General features: G+C 45.6%; 1 protein-coding gene across 50 annotated transcripts in view; it reads right to left on the reverse strand.

The window, feature by feature from the left end:
- LOC118375952 (ly6/PLAUR domain-containing protein 6B-like) overlaps window positions 1-22,122 on the reverse strand; it is a 43,751-nt gene that overhangs the window by 18,532 nt on the left and 3,097 nt on the right. Inside the window, exon 2 of one of the 50 annotated variants that reach the window (XR_008140037.1) lies at window positions 607-661. The exons of the other annotated variants lie outside the window; for them this stretch is intronic. The gene's annotated coding sequence lies outside the window, so the exon portion shown is untranslated. The remainder of the gene's footprint in view (window positions 1-606; window positions 662-22,122) is intronic. 50 annotated transcript variants of the gene reach the window in all.

The raw sequence follows: 22,122 nt of genomic DNA on the forward strand, positions 1-22,122 counted from the left end.
TACAGAGAGAAACCGTCACGTCTACATAGAGAAACAATCACGTCTACAGAGAGAAACCATCACATCTACAGAGAAACCATCACGTCTACAGAGAGAAACCATCACGTCTGTAGAGAGAAACCATCACCTCTACTGAGAGAAACCATCACATCTAGAGAGAGAAACCATCACTGAGAAGTGCTGCCGACAAGAATGTGTTGGCTTTTAGAATCCCCTATTAGGAAGTAGAGACACTGTTACTGTGTGTGTGTGTTGTGTGTGTGTGTTGTGTGTGTGTGTGTGTGTGTGTGTGTGTGTGTGTGTGTGTGTGTGTGTGTGTGTGTGTGTGTGTGTGTGTGTGTGTGTGTGTGTGTGTGTGTGTGTGTGGAGAGCAGCAGACTCGCTGAGCCTGTCGCAAAGACTCAAAGAGATGCACATTTTTCCTCCCTGTATCATTTCCCTGGAAGGCATTCCAATAATGTCAATAGTTATACAAGTTGACCTATAGGATACAATCCCAAACAAATAAAAACATGTTGCAGATTGCCCAGAAGGACAACAGAGATGAGAAGCAGAGTGAGGAACATCAACGCAAGGAGCATGCCAACCTAGAAATAACAGAATTACCTGAGATATCCTGATACAATCTTCAGTCAGAGTGTTTCTCTCAGGCTTCAATCTTCTTTTACATAAAAAAAACAGAAGGAGAGGTGGTGAGAAAAATATCCCCAGTCTTCTCCCGACACTGTCTGCTCTAAACAAGTTCCTGTCTCTGTTCTCGTCTTCTCCCGACACTGCCTGCTCTAAACAAGTTCCTGTCTCTGTTCTCGTCTTCTCCCGACACTGCCTGCTCTAAACAAGTTCCTGTCTCTGTTCTCGTCTTCTCCCGACACTGCCTGCTCTAAACAAGTTCCTGTCTCTGTTCTCGTCTTCTCCCGACACTGTCTGCTCTAAACAAGTTCCTGTCTCTGTTCTCGTCTTCTCCCGACACTGTCTGCTCTAAACAAGTTCCTGTCTCTGTTCTCCCGACACTGCCTGCTCTAAACAAGTTCCTGTCTCTGTTCTCCCGACACTGCCTGCTCTAAACAAGTTCCTGTCTCTGTTCTCGTCTTCTCCCGACACTGCCTGCTCTAAACAAGTTCCTGTCTCTGTTCTCGTCTTCTCCCGACACTGTCTGCTCTAAACAAGTTCCTGTCTCTGTTCTCGTCTTCTCCCGACACTGTCTGCTCTAAACAAGTTCCTGTCTCTGTTCTCGTCTTCTCCCGACACTGTCTGCTGTAAACAAGTTCCTGTCTCTGTTCTCGTCTTCTCCCGACACTGTCTGCTCTAAACAAGTTCCTGTCTCTGTTCTCGTCTTCTCCCGACACTGCCTGCTCTAAACAAGTTCCTGTCTCTGTTCTCGTCTTCTCCCGACACTGCCTGCTCTAAACAAGTTCCTGTCTCTGTTCTCGTCTTCTCCCGACACTGTCTGCTCTAAACAAGTTCCTGTCTCTGTTCTCGTCTTCTCCCGACACTGACGCTTCAGTGATCCACAGCATCATCCATTACAGGAAGTGACTGAGGGACAGGTCACTGCTCTTTCACAAACCCCTCAGGCCTAAACGCCTATAAAACCCAAGGGTCCTTTACTTCAGCCTTTACTGCTCTTTTGTGTGTGGGACATTCTCCCTCTTGTTTGACAATACCAGGCGGTCAGAGCACAGGCAGGCACAGGGGTTGTAAAGCACTCAGGCTCTGTAGACAACCCTCTGATCAACACCAGGGTCTTAGTGATGGCCATTGTGAGCTACAGGGCCAGAGGTCTCACCTACTGTGGATGGCCTAGCAAGTCTAGACTAGAGGTTGACCTCCCTTCGGTAGGCCTATAGCCTGGGCTGAACGCTTTTAATAACGACTATTTGAGGAACAACTTGCAGAGGGATTGTCTACATTTTAAAGCAAGTCAGGAAATTGCATTAAAAATACCTTAGCATTATGGAAATCACTGTAGATGCTGTTCTAACAGAACACCTGTAATTTCTTCATTTGCTATGTGCTCTCTAAAGTTTAGCCATCAGATTAGTCGGCAATATGCAGGTTAAACTATGTTGGTTCACATGACTGGGCTCCCGAGCGGCGCAGCGGTCTAAGGTACTGCATCTCAGTACTAGAGCTGTCACTACAGACCCTGGTTTGATTCCGGGCTGTATCACGACGTGATTGAGAATTCCATAGGATGGTGCACAATTGTGTTAGGGTTTGGCCGGGGTAGGTCGTCATTGTAAATAGGAATTTGTTCTCAACGGACTTGCCTAGTTTAATAAAGGTTAAAAAATAACTGGTCTCATTTAGGGAATATCCTGAAGACAGAGGATTACTGTAAACAAAGCCAGTAAAGTGTGAAAAAGGACTTAAGAGAATAGCTCTAGCTTCAAAGGCTGCTCAGAAATCTATGGTATGTCTGTGGTCGGTCAGTCAAAAACGCTGTTGGGAAGAATGTGAACTTTCATCTTTCTTTTTAAAACTTTTTCTCTCTAAAATCAGATAATGTCAGTCAAGATCTCATCTATAGTTCTCTCTGAAGGCTTTGAAATGCTAATAAAACAAACACAGAGCCTAAACTAATCCAGGTGGATGGAGTTTACTGTGTTTTTACTGCCTGGTAATGGCCATATAAAAGCTACCCTAAGTGTTCTGCGCGAGATTCTTTTCAACACAACTTTAACACAACCATCCGATTAGAGTCAACCATTGGCTAGGAGGTACAGTATTTATTTAGCCATTTTATAGCATGATGTTCATCAGTTTTGACATATAGTCGGACATTTCTCAACTTTGCCTTTGACTATGAAGGCTGATACTAAAACTGTGTGTTATATACATCGTATGTTATATTTAAGCAATAAGGTACGAGGGGGTGTGGTATATGGTCAATATACCACGGTTAAGGGTTGTTCTTATTCATGACGCAACGTGGAGTGCCTGGATACAGCCCTTAGCCGTGGTATAATGGCCATATGCCACAAACCCCTGAGGTGCCTTATTGCTATCATAAACTGGTTACTAACTTAATTAGAGCTGTAAAAATAAATGTTTTGTCATGCCCATGGTATACGGTCTGATATACCACCGCTGTCAGCCAATCAGCATTCAGGGCTTGAACCACCCAGTTTATAATTAAGCAATAAGGCACAAGGGGGTGTGGTATATTTTTATTTATCCATTATTTTACCAGGTAAATTGACTGAGAACACGTTCTCATTTGCAGCAACGACCTGGGGAATAGTTTCAGGGGAGAGGAGGGGGATGAATGAGCCAAATGTAAACTGGGGATTATTAGGTGACTGTGATGGTTTGAGGGGCAGATTGGGAATTTAGCCAGGACACCGGGGTTAACACCCCTACTCTTACAATAAGTGCCATGGGATCTTTAATGACCTCAGAGAGTCAGGACACCCGTTTAACGTCCCATCCGAAATACGGCACCCTACACAGGGCAGTGTCGCCTATCACTGCCATGGGGCATTGGGACATTTTTTTTTGACCAGAGGAAAGAGTGCCTCCTACTGGCCCTCCAACATCACTTCCAACAGCATCTGGTCTCCCATCCAGGAACTGACCAGGACCAAACCTGCTTAGCTTCAGAAGCAAGCCAGCAGTTGTATGCAGGGGGGTATGCTGCTGGCCAATATACCACGGCCAAGTGCTGTTCTTATGCATGACAACGTGGTATATATGCTGCTGGCCAATATACCACAGCCAAGTGCCTGGATACAGCCCTTAGCTGTGGTATATTGACCATATACCACAAACCCCTGAGGTGCCTTATTGCTATTATAAACTGGTTACCAACGAAATTAGTAAAAGGTACTTGTTGTCATACCCGTGGTATATGGTCTAATATACCACGGCTTTCAGCCAATCAGCATTCAGGGCTCGAACCACTCGGTTTATAGTCGGTAGTTTCCTGTCCTACATGGTGCACTACATTGTTTTACAATGACAACAAAAACATGGCGGGAGATGAAAAGACTGGGGGAATCACCTTGGTACTAAATTTGTGCGAGGCCATTCATTTAACCTAGAAAATGGCTTATTGGCGTGCCAGAGACAGCCCTCTCATTAAACACAGCCCCAGGGGGAACAGGTCGACGGTACAGTCTCAAACCAACACTTAAAACTACCTTGCCTCCCCCCTGGCCATTTCAGGTGGGTATACAGTGATACAGTGGAGGACGTGAGGTGATCTATTGAGGTAATAAATTGGCGAGGGTAATGTGTGGTTGTTATCTGACCTCGTCCTTTCATGCCTCAGTGAGAGGCGAGGGGTGGAGCAGAGCAAAGGGGAGGATCCTGATTGTTTGCCCCTTGGATATAGGTTTGTTTTCCTGCATGCTGAATCTTGGGTCATTTACATTTACATTTAAGTCATTTAGCAGACGCTCTTATCCAGAGCGACTTACAAATTGGTGCATTCACCTTATGACATCCTGTAGAACAGTCACTTTACAATAGTGCATCTAAATCTTAAAGGGGGGGGGGGGGTGAGAAGGATTACTTATCCTCTCCTAGATATTCCTTAAAGAGGTGGGGTTTCAGGTGTCTCCGGAAGGTGGTGATTGACTCTGCTGTCCTGGCGTCGTGAGGGAGTTTGTTCCACCATTGGGGGGCCAGAGCAGCGAACAGTTTTGACTGGGCTGAGCGGGAACTGTACTTCCTCAGTGGTAGGGAGGCGAGCAGGCCAGAGGTGGATGAACGCAGTCATGCTGGTTCTGAAGGACGTTCCAGAAAAAGAGCGGGAAAGAAAACACCCTTCTACTGTTAAGTGATTCATTCCGGTTGCATCATGTTAAAGATGATGCCACGTTCTAGACAAGAGCCAAACATGGCAGCTTCTAGTTGTGCTGTCGACAGAAACTCCATCTTATGTGGAATATATTGGCAATGGAATAATTTGTGTAGCTCTCGAAGACATTCTAAATGGGGATATTGAAGACAGAAATTTGAATAAATTGTCTTGCATTAGCCTAATAAACGTCTAGCAGTCTCATTCAATGGGCAAAGATTAGGAAATGGTTTGAAGACACATAAAATGAATCTGACTATGATCGAGGATGAATTTAATTCACTTATCCCTCAAAATGAAGTGAGAAGATAGATACTTTTCAGGAGGAGGAGCAAGGGATCCATATAAACAGGTTCATCCGTTTCAGATGCCTGACAATGCTAACAGAATGACGGTTTGTGCTGTTTGTGCCATCATTCTGTCGCCAAACTTTGCATCTCGACTGTTCTTCAAGTAAAGGTTCTTCAGTGGAAATTGTTAAAAGTAGTCCTTGCGCATAGAGTTTAACTTTGCAATCATTGATTTTTGTTTGACATACATTTTAAAGTGAGTCTCAGCATCACTGTGGAATTACCCATCTAACATTTCATTATTTTCTCTGAAATAGTCAGTCAACTTTTCCTTCGTTTTCAACTGGAGAAATGGCTAAAGTAACTGCCAATCCAACATGCTTTAGGATTACTTGAGTAATGTGTATCCCAGCCTAGCTGATTGTCAAACAGTAGCCTACACAGCCCAGAGTTTACCCAAATCCAGTACACACAACACTAATCTGCACATTCCAAATCCAGGAAACACACCACTAATCTGCACACTCCGAATCCAGGAAACACACCACTAATCTGCACACTCCGAATCCAGGAAACACACCACTAATCTGCACACTCCGAATCCAGGAAACACACCATTTTACAGTACCCTGATGTCTAGATTAAATACAATTTTAAGCATTTGTGCCATTTGCTCCACGACATCAAGGCCTCATGACACCATCATCACCTTTACTCTCCTTCTCAAGACAGCGCTTCCTCCAGAGAATTGTCCGTTGTCATTATACAGGTGTGAGAGAGACTAGACCGGGTCATTAGACAGGGGCTAGAGACCAGGGTCAGTTTAATTGACCGTCTGATTCTGCCCCTCTGCATCCCCTTACAGCTTCTTAACCCCCCCCCCCCACTCCTCAGGTTCCAGCCCGTTAGGTCCAGGAGAAGGGAGATACTCCAACACAAGGACTGTCTTTGTATCACCCCACTCTGCCAGGAAATTGAAAACGCTTTTGCCGTTGAGCCAGCAGAGTGGAGAGGACATGGTCCTAGAAAATCGCCTGAGCCATCTCAGGTATCGTTGTGATGTCCACTGATATCCAAGATGGCGTAGCATTCAGACGTCTTTGTCCTGGTCTTGTCCCCGTGTCCCATGTATATATCTTTTGTATGTTTTTTCTTCGCATGTCTTTTAAAAATATTTTTCCTAAACCGCAACTTCAATATTCTCTCCTGCAACCCGCCTCACCCAATGTGGTACGGATCTGCTATTTTCTAAGTATTTTTCTTTACTTTCGAACCGGATTCCCCCAACAGAAGCTAGCCAGCTAACTAGCTACTAGCTAGTAGTCAGCTAAACACTGCTAGCGGTCATCAGCTAACCTCTAGCTCGGAAATCTCTCGCCAGTTTGCACAACGCGATTCGAACCAGAGCATACTAGACTTATTTTCTCTCCATACCCCCGGATTCCTACCGCAAGCTCTGAACCTTTTCAGCTAGCTAGCTGCAATCCGAGTTGCTACTCCTGGCAAACGTCTCTGTCCTGAAGCAAGCACCAATTAGCCTGGAGCTAGCCCATGCTAGGCCCATCTCCCGGCTAGCTGAAGAGGTCCATCTGCCACTCCTTTGGGCTACAATACCTATTTTGGACCCCTTTTACTTCACAAAGCTCTGCTAATCCATCACGACTGGACTACCAACGTAATCTGACCGAGGGTTATTTTTGCAACAGGCCCCTCCGTCGCGACGTCCCCTGAATGCCCATATGCTAGCCTGCTAGCTGCGGCCCGCTAGCTGTCTGGAGCATATCGGACTGTTCACTGAACAGGTCGATCGGCCAACTTCTTGGGCAACTATACCTATTTTGCCAATTGGACTAGGCACCTTAACTACACAGAACCCTACTAATCCATCATGGCTGGTCTGCCGACAGAACCGCACGAGGAGGCTCTGCACGAGGAGGCTACAACAGACTTCTTCCATCGCGATGTACCTTTAAGGCCCTTCTGCTAGCTTGCTAGCCCCGGCCCGCTAGCTGTCTGAATCGCCGTGTCTCCAGCAAGCTTAACTACTCACTGGACCCCTATGATCACTCGGCTACGCATGCTTCTCCCTAATGTCAATATGCCTTGTCCATTGCTGTTCTGTTTAGTGATTATTGTCTTATTTCACTGTAGAGCCACTAGCCCTGCTCAATATGCCTTAACCCTTCAGTCCCCCCCCACACACATGCGGTGACATCACCTGGTTTAAATTATGTTTCTAGAGACAATATCTCTCTCATCATCACTCTATGCCTAGGTTTACCTCCATTGTATTCACATCCTACCATACCTTTGTCTGTACATTATGCCTTGTATCTAATCTATCGCGCCCAGAAACCTGTTCCTTTAACCCTCTGTTCCGAACGTACTAGACGACCAGTTCTTATAGCCTTTAGTCGTACCCTTATCCTACTCCTCCTCGGTTCCTCTGGTGATGTAGAGGTTAATCCAGGCCCAGCAGTGCCTAGTTCCACTCCCATTCCCCAGGCGCTCTCATTTCTTGACTTCTGTAACCGTAAAAGCCTTGGTTTCATCTATGTTAACATTAGAAGCCTCCTCCCCAAGTTTGTTTAATTCACTGCCAACCCAGATGTCCTGTCTGAATCCTGGTTTAGGAAGACCTCCAAAAACCATGAAATGTCCATCCCTAACTATAATAATTTCTGACAAGATAGAACTGCCAAAGGGGGCAGAGTGGCAATCTACTGCAGAGATAGCCTGCAGTTCTGTCATATTATCCAGGTCTCTGCCCAAACACTTCGAGCTTCTACTTTTAAAAATCCACCTTTCCAGAAAATAGTCTCTCACCGTTGCCGCTTGCTATAGACCCCCCTCTGCCCCCAGCTGTGCCCTGGACACCATATGTGAATTGATCTATCTTCAGAGTTGGTGCTGCTAGGTGACCTAAAATGGGACATGCTTAACACCCCAGCCATCCTACAATCTAAGCTTGACGCCCTCAATCTCACAGAAATTATCAATGAACCTACCAGGTACAACCCCTAATCCGTAAACATGGGCACCCTCATAGATATCATCCTAACCAACTTTCCCTCCAAATACACCTCTGCTGTCTTCAACCAAGATCTCAGCGATCACTGCCTCATTGCCTGCATCCGTAATGGGTCTGCGGTCAAACGACCACCCCTCATCACTTTCAAACGCTCCCTAAAACACTTCTGAGAGCAGGCCTTTCTAATCGACCTGGCCCGGTTGGAATGACATTGACCTCATTCCATCAGTAGATGATGCCTGGTTATTCTTTAAAAGTGCTTTCCTAACCATCTTAAATAAGCATGCACCATTCAAAAAATGTAGAACCAGGAACAGATATAGCCCTTGGTTCGCTCCAGACCTGACTGCCCTTGACCAGCACAAAAACATCCTGTGGCATACTGCATTAGCATCACATAGCCCCTGTGACCTGCAACTTTTCAGGGAAGTTAGGAACCAATATACACAAGCAGTTAGGAAAGCTAAGGCTCGCTTTTTCAAACAGAAATTTGTATCCTGTAGCACAAACTCAAAAAAGTTCTGGGACACTGTAAAGTCAATAGAGAATAAGAGCACCTCCTCCCAACTGCCCACTGCACTGAGGCTAGGAAACACTGTTTCCAATCCACAATAATTGAGAAATTCGATAAGCATTTTTCTACGGCTGGAAATCCTTTCCACCTGGCTACCCCAACCCCGGTCAACTGCCCTGCACCACCCACAGCAACTCACCCAAGCCCCCCCCATTTCTCCTTCACCCAAATCCAGATAGCTGATGTTCTGAAAGAGCCGCAAAATCTGGACCCCTACAAATCAGCCGGGCTTGAAAATCTGGACCCTTTCTTTTTAAAATGATCCGCTGAAATTGTTGCAACCCCTATTGCTAGCCTGTTCAACCTCTCTTTCGTATCATCTAGAATCCCCAAAGATTGGAAAGCTACCACAGTCATCCCCCTCTACAAAGGTGGAGACACTCTAGACCCAAACTACTACAGACCTATATCTATCCTACCCTGCCTTTCTAAGGTCTTTGAAAGCTAAGTTAACAAACAGATCTGGCTTCCGAGCTGGTCATGGTTGCACCTCAGCCACGCTCAAGGTCCTAAACGATATCAGAACTGCAATCGATAAGAGACAATACTGTGCAGCCGTAATCATCGACCTGGCCAAGGCTTTTGACTCTGTCAATCACCACATTCTTATCGGCAGACTCAACAGCCTTGGTTTCTCAAATGACTGCCTCGCCTGCTTCACCAACTACTTCTCTGATAGAGTTCAGTGTGTCAAATCGCTGGGCCTGTTGTCCGGATCTCTGGCAGTCTCTATGGGGGTGCTACAGGGTTCAATTCTCGGGCAGACTCTCTTCTCTGTGTACATCAATGATGTCGCTCTTGCTGCTGGTGATTTTCTGATCCACCTCTACGCAGACGACACCATTCTGTATACTTCTGGCCCTTAATATAATATAATAATATATATAATAATATAATATATGCCATTTAGCTGACGCTTTTATCCAAAGCGACTTACAGTCATGTGTGCATACATTCTACGTATGGGTGGTCCCGGGAATCGAACCCACTACCCTGGCGTTACAAGCGCCATGCTCTACCAACTGAGCCACAGAAGGACCACTGAGTTAACTAACCTCCAGATGAGCTTCAATGCCATACAACTCTCCTTCCGTGGCCTCCAACTGCTCTTAAATGCAAGTAAAACTAAATGCATGCTCTTCAACCGATCGCTGCCCGCACCTGCCTGCCCGTCCAGCATCACTACTCTGGACCGTTCTGACCTAGAATATGTGTACAACTACAAATACCTAGGTGTCTGGTTAGACTGTAAACTCTCCTTCCAGACCCACATTAAGCATCTCCAATCCAAAATTAAACAAAGCATCCTACACTCATGCTGCCAAACATACCCTCGTAAAACTGACTATCCTACTAATCCTCGACTTCGGCGATGTCATTTACAAAATAGCCCCTAACACTCTACTCAACAAATTGGATGCAGTCTATCACAGTGCCATCCGTTTTGTCACCAAAGCCCCATATACTACACACCACTGCGACCTGTACGCTCTTGTTGGCTGGTCCTTGCTTCATACTCGTCGCCAAACCCACTGGCTTCAGGTCATCTACAAGTCTTTGCAAAGTAAAGTCCCGCCTTATCTCAGTTTACTGGTCACCATAGCAGCACCCACCCGCAGAACGCGCTCCAGCAGGTATATCTCACTGGTCACCCCCAAAGCCAATTCCTCCTTTGGCCGTCTTTCCTTCCAGTTCTCTGCTGTCATTGACTGTAACGAACTGCAAAAGAGACTTATCTCCCTCACTAACTTCAAGCACCAGCTGCCAGAGCAGCTCATTTTACCTGTACATAGCCCATCTCTAAATAGGCCAGCAAACTACCTCATCCCCATACTGTATTTATTTTGCTCCTTTGCAGCCCAGTATCTCTACTTGCACATTTATCTTCTGCACATCTATCACTCCAGTGTTTAATTGCTATATCGTAATTACCTCGCCACTATGGTCCATTTTATTGCCTTACCTCCCTTATCTTACCTCATTTGCACACACTGTACATATACTTTTTCCTACTGTATTATTGACTGTATGTTTGTTTATTCCATGATTAACTCTGTGTTGTTGTATGTGTCAAACTGCTTTGCTTTATCTTGGCCAGGTCACAGTTGTAAATGAGAACTTGTTCTAAACTACCCTACCTGGTTAAATAAAGGTGAAATAAAAATAAATAAAATTGTCCGTAAAGCACTCTGCAGGTGAAGCCAACTGGTACAAATGGTTGAGCGCTACTGAGCTATCAGTGATGCAGCCAAGGAATTCAGGCTTGGAACGAATGCTTCTCCTCCATTGGGGTTGGCTAGACAAACTGTTGACTCGCAAGAAGTGATCCTAATGGGTAATATATCTATAGCCCCCACAAGTGGTATGCAATACCACACCATCTAACAGTTTTAACATAAAAAAAAAATGGGAGCTACTGCGAGATGTAGAAAGAATAGAGACTAATGCGCACTTGTGCTGTGTCAGACTGTCACTGACAGAGGTTTCTAAGACTAAGTGGTGATCTGTCTATTGAGCTTGGACAGTTTGATCTGACAGTGATTTCCAGGATCAGGCTTATCCATCTTAGTTTTCAATTGGTTTCAAATGGACTACTACTCCACCCATCTAAAGTTTATGATAGTGCTGGGACGATAATTTGATAATTACAAACAAGGACCATACCGCTCACTTATTATGGACACGGACCATACAGCTCACTTATTACGGACCATACTGTGGACACGGACCATACTGTGGACATGGACCATACTGTGGACACGGACCATACTGTGGACATGGACCATACTGTGGACATGGACCATACTGTGGACATGGACTATACTGTGAACACGGACCATACTGTGGACACGGACCATACCGCTCATTATTATGGACACGGGCCATACTGCTCATTATTATGAACACGGACCGGGCCATACTGTGGACATGGACTCATACTGTGGACACGGACCATACTGTGGACACGGACCATACTGTGGACATGGACCATACTGTGGACATGGACCATATACTGTGGACATGGACCATTATGGACATGGACCATCATTACTGTGGACATGGACCATACTGTGGACATGGACCATACTGTGGACACGGGCCATACTGCACTGGACCATACTGTGGACATGGACCATACTGCTCACTTATTATGGACACGGACCATACTGTGGACATGGACCATACTGTGGACATGGACCATACTGGTGGACCATGGACCATACTGTGGACATGGACCATACTGTGGACATGGACCATACTGTGGACATGGACCATACTGTGGACATGGACCATACTGTGGACATGGACCATACTGCTCATTATTATGGACATGGACCACCATACTGTGGACACGGGCCATACTGTGGACATGGACCATACTCATTATTATGGACACGGACCATACTGTGGACATGGACCATACTGTGGACACGGACCATACTGTGGACATGGACCATACTGTGGACATGGACGGAACATACTCATTATTATGGACATGGACCATACATTATTATGGACATGGACCATACTGCTCATTATTATGGACATGGACCATACTGTGGACATGGACCATATGGGCTCATTATTATGGACATGGACCATACCGCTCATTATTATGGACATGGACCATATCGCTCATTATTATGGACACGGACCATATCTCTCATTATTATGGACACGGACCATACCGCTCATTATTATGGACACGGGCCATACTGTGGACATGGACCATACCGCTCATTATTATGGACACGGACCATACTGTGGACACGGACCATACTGTGGATATGGACCACATCGCTCATTATTATGGACACGGACCATACCACTCACTTATTATGGACATGGACCATACCGCTCACTTATTATGGACACGGACCATACTGTGGACATGGACTATACTTATTATGGACACGGGCCATACGCTCATTATTATGGACCATACCGCTCGGACCATACCGCTCATTATTATGGACACGGGCCATACTGCTCATTATTATGGACACGGGCCATACTGTGGACATGGACCATACCGCTCATTATTATGGACACGGGCCATACTGCTCATTATTATGGACACGGGCCATACAGCTCACTTATTATGGACGGACCGGGCCATTATTATGGACACGGACCATACAGCTCATTATTATGGACACGGGCCATACTGCTCATTATTATGGACACGGGCCATACTGTGGACATGGACCATATCGCTCATTATTATGGACACGGACCGTACCGCTCATTATTATGGACACGGGCCATACTGCTCACTTATTATGGACACGGGCCATACCGCTCATTATTATGGACACGGACCATACCGCTCATTATTATGGACACGGACCATACCGCTCATTATTATGGACACGGGCCATACCGCTCATTATTATGGACACGGACCATACCGCTCATTATTATGGACACGGACCATACCGCTCATTATTATGGACACGGACCATACCGCTCATTATTATGGACACGGACCATACTGTGGACATGGACCATACCGCTCATTATTATGGACACGGGCCATACCGCTCATTATTATGGACATGGACCATATCGCTCATTATTATGGACACGGACCATACTGTGGACATGGACCATACTGCTCATTATTATGGACACGGGCCATACTGTGGACACGGACCATACTGTGGACACGGACCATACTGTGGACACGGACCATACTGTGGACATGGACCATACCGCTCATTATTATGGACACGGACCATACCACTCACTTATTATGGACACGGACCATACACGGCCATTATTATGGACATGGACCATACCGCTCATTATTATGGACACGGACCATACCGCTCATTATTATGGACACGGACCATACCGCTCATTATTATGGACACGGACCATATCGCTCATTATTATGGACACGGACCATACCGCTCATTATTATGGACACGGACCATACCGCTCATTATTATGGACATGGACCATACCGCTCATTATTATGGACACGGACCATACCGCTCATTATTATGGACACGGACCATACCGCTCATTATTATGGACACGGACCATACCGCTCATTATTATGGACACGGACCATACCGCTCATTATTATGGACACGGACCATACTGCTCATTATTATGGACACGGGCCATACTGTGGACATGGACCATATCGCTCATTATTATGGACATGGACCATACCGCTCATTATTATGGACACGGACCATACCGCTCATTATTATGGACACGGACCATATCGCTCATTATTATGGACACGGACCATACTGCTCATTATTATGGACACGGGCCATACTGTGGACATGGACCATATCGCTCATTATTATGGACACGGACCATACAGCTCACTTATTATGGACACGGACCATACAGCTCACTTATTATGGACACGGACCATACAGCTCACTTATTATGGACACGGACCATACCGCTCATTATTATGGACACGGACCATACCGCTCATTATTATGGACACGGACCATACTGTGGACATGGACCATACCGCTCATTATTATGGACACGGACCATACCGCTCATTATTATGGACACGGACCATACCGCTCATTATTATGGACACGGACCATACCGCTCATTATTATGGACACGGACCATACCGCTCATTATTATGGACACGGACCATACAGCTCATTATTATGGACACGGACCATACCGCTCATTATTATGGACACGGACCATACCGCTCATTATTATGGACACGGACCATACTGTGGACATGGACCATACCGCTCATTATTATGGACACGGGCCATACTGTGGACACGGACCATACCGCTCATTATTATGGACATGGACCATATCGCTCATGATTATGGACATGGACCTAACTGTGGACATGGACCATACCGCTCATTATTATGGACACGGGCCATACTGTGGACACGGACCATACCGCTCATTATTATGGACATGGACCATATCGCTCATGATTATGGACACGGACCTAACTGTGGACATGGACCATACTGCTCATTATTATGGACACGGACTATACTGTGGACACGGACCATACTGTGGACACGGACCATACCACTCACTTATTATGGACACGGACTATACTGTGGACACGGACCATACTGTGGACACGGACCATACTGTGGACATTGACCATATCGCTCATTATTATGGACACGGACCATACAGCTCACTTATTATGGACTCGGACCAGACAGCTCACTTATTATGGACACGGACCATACAGCTCATTATTATGGACACGGGCCATACAGCTCACTTATTATGGACACGGACCATACAGCTCACTTATTATGGACACGGACCATACAGCTCACTTATTATGGACACGGACCATACAGCTCACTTATTATGGACACGGACCATACCGCTCACTTATTATGGACACGGACCATACAGCTCACTTATTATGGACACGGACCATACCGCTCACTTATTATGGACATGGACCATACCGCTCACTTATTATGGACACGGACCATACAGCTCACTTATTATGGACACGGACCATACCGCTCACTTATTATGGACACGGACCATACAGCTCACTTATTATGGACATGGACCATACCGCTCACTTATTATGGACATGGACCATACTGTGGACATGGACCATACCGCTCATTATTATGGACACGGGCCATACCGCTCATTATTATGGACACGGACCATACCGCTCATTATTATGGACACGGACCATACCGCTCATTATTATGGACACGGACCATACCGCTCATTATTATGGACACGGACCATACTGTGGACATGGACCATACCGCTCATTATTATGGACACGGACCATACCGCTCATTATTATGGACACGGACCATACTGTGGACATGGACCATACCGCTCATTATTATGGACACGGGCCATACTGTGGACACGGACCATACCGCTCATTATTATGGACATGGACCATACCGCTCATTATTATGGACACGGACCATACAGCTCACTTATTATGGACACGGACCATACCGCTCATTATTATGGACACGGGCCATACTGTGGACATGGACCATACCGCTCACTTATTATGGACACGGACCATACCGCTCACTTATTATGGACACGGACCATACCGCTCATTATTATGGACACGGGCCATACTGCTCATTATTATGGACACGGGCCATACTGCTCATTATTATGGACACGGACCATATCGTTCATTATTATGGACACGGACCATACTGTGGACATGGGCCATATCGCTCATTATTATGGACATGGACCATACAGCTCACTTATTATGGACACGGACCATACCGCTCACTTATTATGGACACGGGCCATACTGTGGACATGGACCATACTGTGGACACGGACCATACCGCTCACTTATTATGGACATGGACCATACTGTGGACATGGACCATACCGCTCATTATTATGGACACGGACCATACCGCTCACTTATTATGGACATGGACCATACCGCTCACTTATTATGGACACGGGCCATACTGTGGACACGGACCATACTGTGGACACGGACCATACTGTGGACACGGACCATACTGTGGACATGGACCATACCGCTCATTATTATGGACACGGACCATACCGCTCATTATTATGGACATGGACCATACTGCTCATTATTATGGACACGGGCCATACTGTGGACACGGACCATACTGTGGACACGGACCATACTGTGGACACGGACCATACTGTGGACATGGACCATACCGCTCATTATTATGGACACGGACCATACCACTCACTTATTATGGACACGGACTATACTGTGGACACGGACCATACTGTGGACATGGACCATACCGCTCATTATTATGGACACGGACCATACCACTCACTTATTATGGACACGGACTATACTGTGGAAACGGACCATATCGCTCATTATTATGGACACGGACCATACCACTCACTTATTATGGACACGGACCATACATTATTATGGCTCACATTCATTATTATGGACACGGACCATACAGCTCACTTATTATGGACCACGGACCATATTGTGGACATGGACCATACACTTATTATGGACACGGACCATACTGTGGACATGGACCATACTGTGGACACGGACCATACCGCTCATTATTATGGACACGGACCATATCACTCACTTATTATGGACATGGACCATACCGCTCACTTATTATGGACACGGACCATACCGCTCATTATTATGGACATGGACCATACCGCTCATTATTATGGACACGGACCATACCGCTCATTATTATGGACATGGACCATATCAGCTCACTTATTATGGACATGGACCATACAGCTCATTATTATGGACACGGACCATACCGCTCACTGGAATATGGACACGGACCATACTGTGGACATGGACCATACCGCTCATTATTATGGACACGGACCATACCGCTCATTATTATGGACACGGACCATACAGCTCACTTATTATGGACATGGACCATACCGCTCACTTATTATGGACATGGACCATACAGCTCACTTATTATGGACACGGACCATACAGCTCACTTATTATGGACATGGACCATACTGTGGACATGGACCATACCGCTCATTATTATGGACACGGACCATACTTATTATGGACACGGACCATACCGCTCATTATTATGGACACGGACCATACCGCTCACTTATTATGGACACGGACCATACCGCTCATTATTATGGACACGGACCATACCGCTCACTTATTATGGACACGGACCATACTGTGGACACGGACCATACCGCTCATTATTATGGACACGGACCATACTGTGGACACGGACCATACCGCTCACTTATTATGGACACGGACCATACTGTGGACACGGACCATACCGCTCATTATTATGGACACGGACCATACCGCTCATTATTATGGACACGGACCATACCGCTCACTTATTATGGACACGGACCATACTGTGGACATGGACCATACCGCTCATTATTATGGACACGGACCATACTGTGGACACGGACCATATCGCTCACTTATTATGGACATGGACCATACCGCTCATTATTATGGACACGGACCATACTGTGGACATGGACCATACCGCTCACTTATTATGGACATGGACCATACTGTGGACACGGACCATACCGCTCATTATTATGGACACGGACCATACCGCTCACTTATTATGGACATGGACCATACCGCTCACTTATTATGGACACGGACCATACTGTGGACACGGACCATACTGTGGACACGGACCATACCGCTCACTTATTATGGACACGGACCATACCGCTCACTTATTATGGACACGGACCATACCGCTCACTTATTATGGACACGGACCATACAGCTCACTTATTATGGACACGGACCATACAGCTCACTTATTATGGACACGGACCATACTGTGGACACGGACCATACTGTGGACACGGACCATACCGCTCACTTATTATGGACACGGACCATACAGCTCACTTATTATGGACATGGACCATACTGTGGACATGGACCATACTGTGGACACGGACCATACCGCTCATTATTATGGACACGGACCATACAGCTCACTTATTATGGACACGGACCATACAGCTCACTTATTATGGACACGGACCATACCGCTCACTTATTATGGACATGGACCATACCGCTCATTATTATGGACACGGACCATACCGCTCATTATTATGGACACGGACCATACTGTGGACATGGACCATACCGCTCATTATTATGGACATGGACCATACCGCTCATTATTATGGACATGGACCATACTGTGGACATGGACCATATCACTCACTTATTATGGACATGGACCATACCGCTCATTATTATGGACATGGACCATACCGCTCATTATTATGGACACGGACCATACAGCTCACTTATTATGGACACGGACCATACTGTGGACATGGACCATACTGTGGACACGGACCATACTGTGGACATGGACCATACCGCTCATTATTATGGACACGGACCATACCGCTCATTATTATGGACATGGACCATATCACTCACTTATTATGGACACGGACCATATCACTCACTTATTATGGACACGGACCATACTGCTTACTTATCACAGGCAGTTAGCTGATATAATTTCATTACGATAAGCAGCCTATACTTGAGAAATGTGACGTTTGATATGGGTCATTGTTAAATGGGACAATTGATGGTTACAACCATAGTAGTAGATGCAAGTAGTTTAAAGGGTCATTAAAAACAAACAGCACATTGTTATAAACATATCGTTCTATTTATAGTTATCGTATCAATTCAAGTCATTTATTTCAATATGGATTTTTGTCCATATTGCGCAGCTCTAGTGTCAAATCAAATCAAATTGTATTTGTCACATACACATGGTTAGCAGATGTTAATGCGAGTGTAGCGAAATGCTTGTGCTTCTAGTTCCGACAATGCAGTAATAACCAACAAGTAATCTAACTCGACCGAGATCATTGCGGCGCGGTCGGCATCTTTCATGCTGGTCAGATCAGACTTTGGGATGAAGTGTGTGGTACAGTTCATGTCCAACCATTTACCTGCTACCTATGAACCACTGCCGTAATGTGTGAAAAACAGCATATAGCTGTAGTAAACAATGTAGTAAACTATAGCATAATTATTTTTTAAGAGTAATAAGTAAGAGTATGGCCCAGTTTTAGAGCACTGGCGGTAACAGGCCGACATTTAATTTTAAGTGTCAGTCGATCAACTTAAGTACTTCTGTAAAACTGACCAGTCACACCGAAATATTGACTCACCCAGTCACACCAAAATATAAACTTTTCATGTGCATTGACTCACTCAGCACCATCAATTTCGAAGAGGAACTATTCAGTTGGGTGGAGTCTCTCTCTCTGGTTTAATAGGCTGTATAATTGGACCATTCAAACCTTCAGTGACACAGAAGAGCAGGCTATTGGGCCATTCAAACCTTCAGTGACACAGAAGAGCAGGCTATTGGACCATTCAAACCTTCAGTGACACAGAAGAGCAGGCTATTGGACCATTCAAACCTTCAGTGACACAGAAGAGCAGGCTATTGGGCCATTCAAACCTTCAGTGACACAGAAGAGCAGGCTATTGGGCCATTCAAACCTTCAGTGACACAGAAGAGCAGGCTATTGGGCCATTCAAACCTTCAGTGACACAGAAGAGCAGGCTATTGGGCCATTCAAACCTTCAGTGACACAGAAGAGCAGGCTATTGGGCCATTCAAACCTTCAGTGACACAGAAGAGCAGGCTATTGGGCCATTCAAACCTTCAGTGACACAGAAGAGCAGGCTATTGGACCATTCAAACCTTCAGTGACACAGAAGAGCAGGCTATTGGGCCATTCAAACCTTCAGTGACACAGAAGAGCAGGCTATTGGGCCATTCAAACCTTCAGTGACACAGAAGAGCAGGCTATTGGGCCATTCAAACCTTCAGTGACACAGAAGAGCAGGCTATTGGGCCATTCAAACCTTCAGTGACACAGAAGAGCAGGCTATTGGGCCATTCAAACCTTCAGTGACACAGAAGAGCAGGCTATTGGGCCATTCAAACCTTCAGTGACACAGAAGAGCAGGCTATTGGGCCATTGCCCCAGTCAGTCTGCCTCTACCTTCATCGACCTTGCTCCTCCGAGATCTAATCTGTAGAGATGATGAGAGATTGGATTCTATCCCAGAATACCCTTTTCCGATTAAGATTAAATGAAACTTCTTCACCTGTCCCACCTGGGCCCAGGGCCAAGGTAATTGAATAGAGATGTCTGGACGTTTTATCCAGCTAGGTTGAGGATTGTAAACCCTTCTCTCCTGTGTCACCTGAGTGCAAAGCCGTTGATATTGATGGGGCTGCAACCTGGGCATTTTATTGGGCAGTGCCATGGCGGAGATTCAATCAGACAACGCCCTGCGTAGGTCTCTCCTGGGTCAGAGTTGTTGGAGCTACGCTTAACTCAACAGTCCAATGATGAACCATTTGCTTAGGCATTCAATCTTTTGCCAGGACCTAACAGCTTTTGGTCACAGGTGCCAACATTAAGATGAACACATTTGGGACAGGATTGGAAATGAAGTTTTGGGTGTTCTGTTTATGGCCATGAGGTCTTTCCACAACACGTGTGATTCACCATCTTGGAGACTAACCAGAGAGAGCCCACTCCCACTCTGAAAGGCAGATCCATGACAGAGTTTAGTAAGTATTCACGAGTCAGTATTGCAACAAAATTAAATAAAGCTTTGGCACTTTCTTATTCAGGGTAGCCTCGTGGGTAGAGCATTGGACTAGTAACCGAAAGGTTGCAAGTTCAAATCCCTGAGCTGACAAGGTACAAATCTGTTGTTCTGCCCCTGAACAGGCAGTTAACCCACTGTTCCTAGGCCGTCATTGAAAATAAGAATTTGTTCTTAACTGACTTGCCTAGTAAAATAAAGGTTTCAGACAAATCTCTCCCACCTCTCTTTCTGCTTTACCCTATCTTGCTTAAAATGTTGATTAAAGATAACCTCATGAGTTCCTACACGTTTTCCTCACATCTGCCAACGGTCGTAAGCCACTCTTATCAGTCATTGTAACAACCTGTTTGTCTTTGAGCCATAAATTCACCCCTGGACAGGGACCATCACCTCCCTTCATCCACTCCCTTGTGTCAACAATGACACATCTATGGGGATTATTTGTTTTGACATCATGGGTTGGAAAACTACCAGTCAAATGAGAATAATGTGGAAATGTTGTATGCATTTAATATGCATTTAATTCGACTGGGGATTTCTCAAGACCCCACAGGGAGGCAGATTTCCTGAGGTAACTATGTTTAAGTATGGGGGGGGCGGAGTAGGGGAAGTCAATCAATCTCTCTCTACACACAATGACATCCTGTCCTCATCTTGTCAATGACATAAACCGGTAGGTAGGCGGCATGACAATGGCATGACACCTGTGACGGATGTGCACTGCAGCCTCAGGGCTGAGACATTTTACATGGCTTCATTAAGATCCTACACCTCAAAGCTCTGATGTGAACTAGATATGGGTTCTTCCTGACCCTGGATAATTATCATACGACATAATCATGTAATGTTATGTTCTGTTTCACTAAGGTTACCTCCTTTTGTCTTTATTTAACCAGGCAAGTCGGTTAAGAACAAATTCTTATTTTCATTGATGGCCTAGGAACAGTGGGTTAACTGCCTAGTTCAGGGGCAGAACGACAGATTTTTTACCTTGTCAGCTCAGGGATTCGATCGTGCAACCTTTCGGTTACTTCGGTTCCTACTTTCGGTTACTAGTCCAATGCTCTAACCGCTACGCTGTTTATCTAAACGCCTTCTGAACAAAACTGTTTCCATCTGGTCATCCAACTTGATTCTCTTTGGCAAGATTCCATTGAGTCTTAAAGGGAAGAAAATGCTCACAAACTACTGTAAGTGAGCAGCTATTTTATATAATAGTTTATATAATATGTAGCT

The sequence above is a fragment of the Oncorhynchus keta genome, chromosome 7 (assembly GCF_023373465.1).
Source record: "Oncorhynchus keta strain PuntledgeMale-10-30-2019 chromosome 7, Oket_V2, whole genome shotgun sequence".
In the NCBI taxonomy this organism is placed as follows: domain Eukaryota; kingdom Metazoa; phylum Chordata; class Actinopteri; order Salmoniformes; family Salmonidae; genus Oncorhynchus; species Oncorhynchus keta.